Below are 9,257 nucleotides of genomic sequence, written 5' to 3' on the forward strand. Positions count from 1 at the left end.
GTTCATTTTGATCCCAAAGTATTATTAACCTCAATAACCACAATTTCCACTCATTTTCCGTCTATTCTGAACACCTCACAATATTATTTTTAGTCCTAAAATTTGCACCGAGGTCGCTGGATGGCTAAGCTAAGCGACCCAAGTGGCCGACACAAACACCTGGCCCATCTAGGAGTGGCACTGCAGTGTCACGCAGGATGGCCCTTCCAAAAAACACTCCCCAAACAGCACATGATGCAAAGAAAAAAAGAGGCGCAATGAGGTAGCTGTGTGAGTAAGCTAAGCGACCCTAGTGGCCGACACAAACACCTGGCCCATCTAGGAGTGGCACTGCAGTGTCACGCAGGATGGCCCTTCCAAAAAACACTCCCCAAACAGCAGCACATGACGCAAAGAAGAAAAAAAAGAGGCGCAATGAGGTAGCTGTGTGAGTAAGCTAAGCGACCCTAGTGGCCGACACAAACACCTGGCCCATCTAGGAGTGGCACTGCAGTGTCACGCAGGATGGCCCTTCCAAAAAACACTCCCCAAACAGCACATGACGCAAAGAAAAAAAAGAGGCGCAATGAGGTAGCTGTGTGAGTAAGTTAAGCGACCCTAGTGGCCGACACAAACACCTGGCCCATCTAGGAGTGGCACTGCAGTGTCACGCAGGATGGCCCTTCCAAAAAACACCCCCCAAACAGCACATGACGCAAAGAAAAATGAAAGAAAAAAGAGGTGCAAGATGGAATTGTCCTTGGGCCCTCCCACCCACCCTTATGTTGTATAAACAGGACATGCACACTTTAACCAACCCATCATTTCAGTGACAGGGTCTGCCACACGACTGTGACTGAAATGACGGGTTGGTTTGGACCCCCACCAAAAAAGAAGCAATTAATCTCTCCTTGCACAAACTGGCTCTACAGAGGCAAGATGTCCACCTCATCATCATCCTCCGATATATCACCGTGTACATCCCCCTCCTCACAGATTATCAATTCGTCCCCACTGGAATCCACCATCTCAGCTCCCTGTGTACTTTGTGGAGGCAATTGCTGCTGGTCAATGTCTCCACGGAGGAATTGATTATAATTCATTTTAATGAACATCATCTTCTCCACATTTTCTGGATGTAACCTCGTACGCCGATTGCTGACAAGGTGAGCGGCGGCACTAAACACTCTTTCGGAGTACACACTTGTGGGAGGGCAACTTAGGTAGAATAAAGCCAGTTTGTGCAAGGGCCTCCAAATTGCCTCTTTTTCCTGCCAGTATAAGTACGGACTGTCTGACGTGCCTACTTGGATGCGGTCACTCATATAATCCTCCACCATTCTTTCAATGGGGAGAGAATCATATGCAGTGACAGTAGACGACATGTCCGTAATCGTTGTCAGGTCCTTCAGTCCGGACCAGATGTCAGCATCAGCAGTCGCTCCAGACTGCCCTGCATCACCGCCAGCGGGTGGGCTCGGAATTCTGAGCCTTTTCCTCGCACCCACAGTTGCGGGAGAATGTGAAGGAGGAGATGTTGACAGGTCGCGTTCCGCTTGACTTGACAATTTTGTCACCAGCAGTTCTTTAAACCCCAGCAGACTTGTGTCTGCCGGAAAGAGAGATCCAAGGTAGGTTTTAAATCTAGGATCGAGCACGGTGGCCAAAATGTAGTGCTCTGATTTCAACAGATTGACCACCCGTGAAACCTTGTTAAGCGAATTAAGGGCTCCATCCACAAGTCCCACATGCCTAGCGGAATCGCTCTGTGTTAGCTCCTCCTTCAATGTCTCCAGCTTCTTCTGCAAAAGCCTGATGAGGGGAATGACCTGACTCAGGCTGGCAGTGTCTGAACTGACTTCACGTGTGGCAAGTTCAAAAGGTTGCAGAACCTTGCACAACGTTGAAATCATTCTCCACTGCGCTTGAGACAGGTGCATTCCACCTCCTATATCGTGCTCAGTTGTATAGGCTTGAATGGCCTTTTGCTGCTCCTCCAACCTCTGAAGCATATAGAGAGTTGAATTCCACCTCGTTACCACTTCTTGCTTCAGATGATGGCAGGGCAGGTTCAGGCGTTTTTGGTGGTGCTCCAGTCTTCTGTACGTGGTGCCTGTACGCCGAAAGTGTCCCGCAATTCTTCTGGCCACCGACAGCATCTCTTGCACGCCCCTCTCGTTTTTTAAATAATTCTGCACCACCAAATTCAAGGTATGTGCAAAACATGGGACGTGCTGGAATTTGCCCATATTTAATGCACACACAATATTGCTGGTGTTGTCCGATGCCACAAATCCACAGGAGAGTCCAATTGGGGTAAGCCATTCTGCGATGATCTTCCTCAGTTGCCGTAAGAGGTTTTTAGCTGTGTGCGTATTTTGGAAAGCGGTGATACAAAGCGTAGCCTGCCTAGGAAAGAGTTGGCGTTTGCGAGATGCTGCTACTGGTGCCGCCGCTGCTGTTCTTGCGGCGGGAGTCCATACATCTACCCAGTGGGCTGTCACAGTCATATAGTCCTGAGCCTGCCCTGCTCCACTTGTCCACATGTCCGTGGTTAAGTGGACATTGGGTACAACTGCATTTTTTAGGACACTGGTGAGTCTTTTTCTGAGGTCTGTGTACATTTTCGGTATCGCCTGCCTAGAGAAATGGAACCTAGATGGTATTTGGTACCGGGGACACAGTACCTCCAACAAGTCTCTAGTTGCCTCTGCAGTAATGATGGATACCGGAACCACGTTTCTCACCGCCCAGGATGCCAAGGCCTCAGTTATCCGCTTTGCAGCAGGATGACTGCTGTGATATTTCATCTTCCTCGCAAAGGACTGTTGGACAGTCAATTGCTTGGTGGAAGTAGTAAAAGTGGTCTTACGAGTACGACTTCCCCTCTGGGATGACCATCGACTCCCAGCAGCAACAACAGCAGCGCCAGCAGCAGTAGGCGTTACACGCAAGGATGCATCGGAGGAATCCCAGGCAGGAGAGGACTCGTCAGAATTGCCAGTGGCAGTGACATGGCCTGCAGGACTATTGGCATTCCTGGGGAAGGAGGAAATTGACACTGAGGGAGTTGGTGGGGTGGTTTGCGTGAGCTTGGTTACAAGAGGAAGGGATTTACTGGTCAGTGGACTGCTTCCGCTGTCGCCCAAAGTTTTTGAACTTGTCACTGACTTATGATGAATGCGCTGCAGGTGACGTATAAGGGAGGATGTTCCGAGGTGGTTAACGTCCTTACCCCTACTTATTACAGCTTGACAAAGGCAACACACGGCTTGACAAATGTTGTCCGCATTTCTGTTGAAATACTTCCACACCGAAGAGCTGATTTTTTTGGTATTTTCACCAGGCATGTCAATGGCCCTATTCCTCCCACGGACAACAGGTGTCTCCCCGGGTGCCTGACTTAAACAAACCACCTCACCATCAGAATCATCCTGGTCAATTTCCTCCCCAGCGCCAGCAACACCCATATCCTCCTCATCCTGGTGTACTTCAACACTGACATCTTCAATCTGACTATCAGGAACTGGACTGCGGGTGCTCCTTCCAGCACTTGCAGGGGGCGTGCAAATGGTGGAAGGCGCATGCTCTTCACGTCCAGCGTTGGGAAGGTCAGGCATCGCAAACGACACAATTGGACTCTCCTTGTGGATTTGTGATTTCGAAGAACGCACAGTTCTTTGCTGTGCTTTTGCCAGCTTGAGTCTTTTCATTTTTCTAGCGAGAGGCTGAGTGCTTCCATCCTCATGTGAAGCTGAACCACTAGCCATGAACATAGGCCAGGGCCTCAGCCGTTCCTTGCCACTCCGTGTGGTAAATGGCATATTGGCAAGTTTACGCTTCTCCTCCGACAATTTTATGTTAGATTTTTGAGTCCTTTTTTTACTGATATTTGGTGTTTTGGATTTTACATGCTCTGTACTATGACATTGGGCATCGGCCTTGGCAGACGACGTTGCTGGCATTTCATCGTCTCGGCCATGACTAGTGGCAGCAGCTTCAGCACGAGGTGGAAGTCGATCTTGATCTTTCCCTATTTTTGGAACCTCAACATTTTTGTTCTCCATATTTTAATAGGCACAACTAAAAGGCACCTCAGGTAAACAATGGAGATGGATGGATACTAGTATACTTATGGATGGACGAGCGACTGCCGACACAGAGGTAGCTACAGCCGTGGACTACCGTACTGCGTCTGCTGCTAATATAGACTGGATGATAATGATATAAAAAATATATATATATATCACTACTGCAGCCGGACAGGTATATATTATATAATGACGGACCTGCTGGACACTGTCAGCAGCACTGCAGACTCCTAAAGTAAGCTACTAGTAGTATCAAGAAGATAGAAAAAAAAAAACCACCACAGGTAGGTGGTATACAATTATGGATGGACGAGCGACTGCCGACACAGAGGTAGCTACAGCCGTGGACTACCGTACTGCGTCTGCTGCTAATATAGACTGGATGATAATGATATAAAAAAAATATATATATCACTACTGCAGCCGGACAGGTATATATTATATAATGACGGACCTGCTGGACACTGTCAGCAGCACTGCAGACTCCTAAAGTAAGCTACTAGTAGTATCAAGAAGATAGAAAAAAAAACACCACAGGTAGGTGGTATACAATTATGGATGGACGAGCGACTGCCGACACAGAGGTAGCTACAGCCGTGGACTACCGTACTGCGTCTGCTGCTAATATAGACTGGATGATAATGATATAAAAAATATATATATATATCACTACTGCAGCCGGACAGGTATATATTATATAATAACGGACCTGCTGGACACTGTCAGCAGCACTGCAGACTCCTAAAGTAAGCTACTAGTAGTATCAAGAAGATAGAAAAAAAAAAACACCACAGGTAGGTGGTATACAATTATGGATGGACGAGCGACTGCCGACACAGAGGTAGCTACAGCCGTGGACTACCGTACTGTGTCTGCTGCTAATATAGACTGGATGATAATGATATAAAATATATATATATATATATATATAGTATAGAAGACCCGGCACTCCTCTCGCTCCCCAGCGTAACGGCAAAATGCTCCCGTGCCCTCACCTCCTAGGACCCAGGTCCCATAAGCAGCAGTGGAAATAAGTGCGGCACTGAGAGTCTTGTAATTGAAGTGAAGCAAAGCCGTGTATTAATGAGATCTACGTTTCGGGGACGCAGCCCCTTCGTCAGGATAACCATTCAGTGCAAAAAACAGTGTTTAAATAGTAATAACATAAAGAGGTACTCACCGCCGCCACCAGCCGCGCTGCCCGGGTCCCGGTCCCGACGTCACTACGTCCACCGGAAGTGACGCGGCTCCGGTCCGTGCGGCTAGCGCACTGGGGCTGGAGAACAAGTAACCATAGTAACAAGTTAAAAACAACAACAAATGTTGATGAAGTGCATCGTGCTAGACATCTATATAGAATCTGATGATGAACATAACATATCAAATACCTAACTTGCGGCTCTACCATTGACAGAATAAACATGAAAAACAATGCAATTTGTGAGACATTACAAACAAAGATTAAAAAAGTGCATCGTGCTAATCTAGTACATAAAGACAGATGGTGAACGCATGGTATATGCTAATTGTCTTGCGGCATAACCACAAACAAAAATAAAAATGTGAAACAATACAATATATGATTAACGTTAAAAAACAAATATTATAGTCACAGCCTGATAACATTCCTACTAAACGCAAACTACTAAGGGAGCATTTTTAAGTGTATAAACCCATGTGGGTATTAATTAATTAAATCAGTCTTATATTGCTCAATCAAGTAATGTAGCAGCATAATGGGGGAGAGAATTCTATTTAATGCATAACCAGATACATAATACTAAACCAATGTCCTTGTACACACTATGTAAAATACACTAAGGCTAAAAGTTGCGGATCGATGAACACTACAAATTTAAATTTAATAGAGGGGATATCAAAGAAAGATCAAGAGGTAGTGATATCGATACAATGAACTGTATCAACCTCCACTAGTACCCATTACTCAAATATTCTTATAAAAAACATTTAAGACTAAGAGCCTCATTTAGGCCCCGAGGGGACTGGGTATTAAGTGTGTGGATCCATTTTGCTTCGGCCTGTAACAACTTCCTCGAACGGTCACCACCTCGTAGAGATGGTGGAACTTGATCGATGATCTTGTACCGAAGAGTGGCCATACCGTGTTTAGCCACCGCAAAATGGCGTGCCACGGGTTGGTCACTGTCACCTTTTTTGATGGCCTCACGTATGGCATACCTGTGTTGTGCCATCCTTGTCTTGAAGGCACAATCGGTCTTGCCCACGTAGGCCAACCCACAAGGACAGGTGAGGAGATAAACAACGAATTTTGAATCACAGGACAGGGGATATCTGATGTTGTATTTCCTCCCAGTATGTGGATGCTGAAAACTATCACCCTGTAACATATAACCGCAGGTGGTGCATCCACTGCATTTAAAGCATCCATTTCTACGTCTAAGAAAGTTTTTTGAATTGTTCTTATTAAACGTAGAGATGTCTGTCTTAACAACGAAATCTCTTATACTACGCCCCCTGGAAAAACTGGGCAGTAGTCTCGACTGGTAGACTTCACCCAGTTCCCTATCCGAAGCTATAATTGGCCACAATTGTCTGATATGTTTAGTTAGCTGCGGGCTATCAGTGTTAAATCTTGTAACCCATGGGAACCTCCCTTTAAGTTGTTTATGGGGCTTAGATTTCAATAGTTGTTGTCGTGTAACCTTTAAAGCTTTTTGTTTGGCTTGTTCAAGCAGCCTTGTAGGGTACCCCCTCTCTCTAAATTTTAGGAACATCTCTTCCAGTTGTGCATCTCTAATTGCCTTTTGGCTATTGATCCTACATACCCTTAAAAATTGTGAATATGGGAGCCCTGTGATGGTGGATTTAGGGTGGAAACTGTCAAATCTTAAAAGATTGTTCCTGTCTGTGGCCTTTGTAAATAATTCTGTATTGATGGATCCATCACTCAGTGAGATACGCACATCAAGGAAATTAATCTCCTTTGTATTACACTCCATAGTGAACTTGATGGGACTGGCTGTGACATTGTGCTGTTCTATAATCTCATGTAAATGACTTTCCTCACCCGTCCAAAAGATGAGTACATCGTCAATATATCTCTGATAGAGGCATAGTTTAGATGAGATATCTAGATCCTGGAAAAACAACTCCCTTTCTACTTCCCACATAAACGCATTGGCAAATGCCGGGGCTACAGCACTCCCCATGGCACAGCCAGTGCGCTGTATGTAGAAGTGGTTATCATGTAGAAAGTAGTTGTGTGTTAGTGTAAATTCCAGAAGTGACAAGAAAAATTTAATGTCAGGACCTGCATATTTAGGGTTATTGATTAGAAGATGTTTTACCGCTGATAAACCTGCCCCATGGGGGATAGAGGTGTAGAGACTGGTCACATCAATAGATGCCAAGACTATGTTTTTAGGTAAAACACCCAATCCCTCAAGGATGCGCAGAAGTGATGATGTATCCTTCAAATGCGTGGGTGTATCCTGAATGCAGGGTTGTAGATAACTGTCACAATAAATAGAGATAGCTTCACATAATGAACCCCTGGCAGATATAATAGGTCTGCCAGGGGGATTCACAGCATCTTTGTGAATCTTAGGAATCACATAAAAAATGGGAACTACAGGGAAATCAACAGAAAGTGCCTTAACTACATTAGGGGTGATAATAGATGTTTCTACCGCCTGTCTTAACATGTCGTCCAGTTCCTTTTTAAACTGGCAGGTAGGGTCTCTAGACAACCTGGTATATGTGGAACAATCTGCCAGCAACCTTGAGCATTCTGCCATATACTTAATGGTATCAAGCACCACAATGCCTCCTCCCTTATCTGCCTGACGAATTATGATGTCCTCCCTTTTGCCAAGGTCAATAAGGGCATCAAATTCGTCTTTGGCCAGATTTGGGTAAACTTTAGCACTGTTACTAGACTCAGGTAAATCAATCATCCTGCTAAACGTTCTAATGGATGAGTTCAAGGAATGTGGTTCAAACGAAGATTTGGTGAGTTTCCTCACCTGCGGTGGAAGAGAGGACATTCCTGCAACTGGGGTGCCCACATTGTCCTTCGCAAAATGTTCCTTAAGCTTCAGAGATCTGATCAATTTGTATTGTTCGACTTTCTGTAGGAACGGATCTGGTTTAGATGTCGGGATGAAAGAAAGTCCTCTGCTTAACACTTTGGACTCCATCTCAGTGATGTGCTTTGAGGAGAGGTCAAACACTAGTTGCGCCTTCCCTTCGGGGGTTTGGAGCCTGTGTTGCCGCCCCTTCTGCCTCTTTGTCTGCCCCCCTCGCCTCGTTGGGGCACTTCTCTTCCGGCTATAATTGCTCGGGTGCGAACCCCTAAAGGGATCTCCCTTCGGTCTTGTGGGGTGCTTTGTATTCCTTCCTCCGTCTCACTCGCTGATGTGCTTGAATATTGTGGCCGTTGGAATCTCCGTCTATTAAAAGGTGGCTGTGTTCCTCGTACTTGGGTGGCTTGACTCCCCAGCCAAGAGTAGACCTTGTGTTGATCATAGTCCTGCTGGACCCGAACTCTCTTTTGCTTTTTAAACTTAATGAGGTTCGTTTTATACATCTCAACATCTTCTGCCAGTTTACTGAGCCATTCCGGAGCTGGTGTTGACTTGAGGTTATGTTCCACCTCAAATGCAACAATTTTATTTTTTGTGATGTTTAGCTCACGAGTGGACTCCTCGATCACTAATAATAGCAGATCCATAGAGCACTTGTTAAGCACCGCGATCCATTTTTTGCAAAAGTTAACGTCATACCGTCCAATAGTCGGCATATTGTGGATCCTGAATCCACGTGGGATCTGCTTAGCCCTGTAGTAGTCGGACAGTGTCATGGCGTGGTAGAGAAAATCAATCTCCCTTTTGCGTAGCTTAAGGAGATCCTTATAAATATCCTCATTAGATGTTCCAATCTCTGTGTCAAATAGAGGTTCTTTGTGGAGGATGTTCTCCGCTTCAGCTTCGGAGAAACTGAGTGTGTCATAGGTGTCACATTGTAAGAACAGAGTTGCTCCCTCCAATGCTGTTGCGTCAGAACTGGACATCGTGCAGTGATGAAAGTGCAGCACAAGTGCAATGTGCAAAAGAAATAGTTACTGAAAGTGCTATTAAAGTGCCAGTGCAGGTGTACCTCCTGAGTAGGATGAAACGGGTTGATGAGGGTGCCTTGGACAAATGC

Source organism: Pseudophryne corroboree, chromosome 1 (genome assembly GCF_028390025.1).
Source record: "Pseudophryne corroboree isolate aPseCor3 chromosome 1, aPseCor3.hap2, whole genome shotgun sequence".
Lineage (NCBI taxonomy): Eukaryota > Metazoa > Chordata > Amphibia > Anura > Myobatrachidae > Pseudophryne > Pseudophryne corroboree.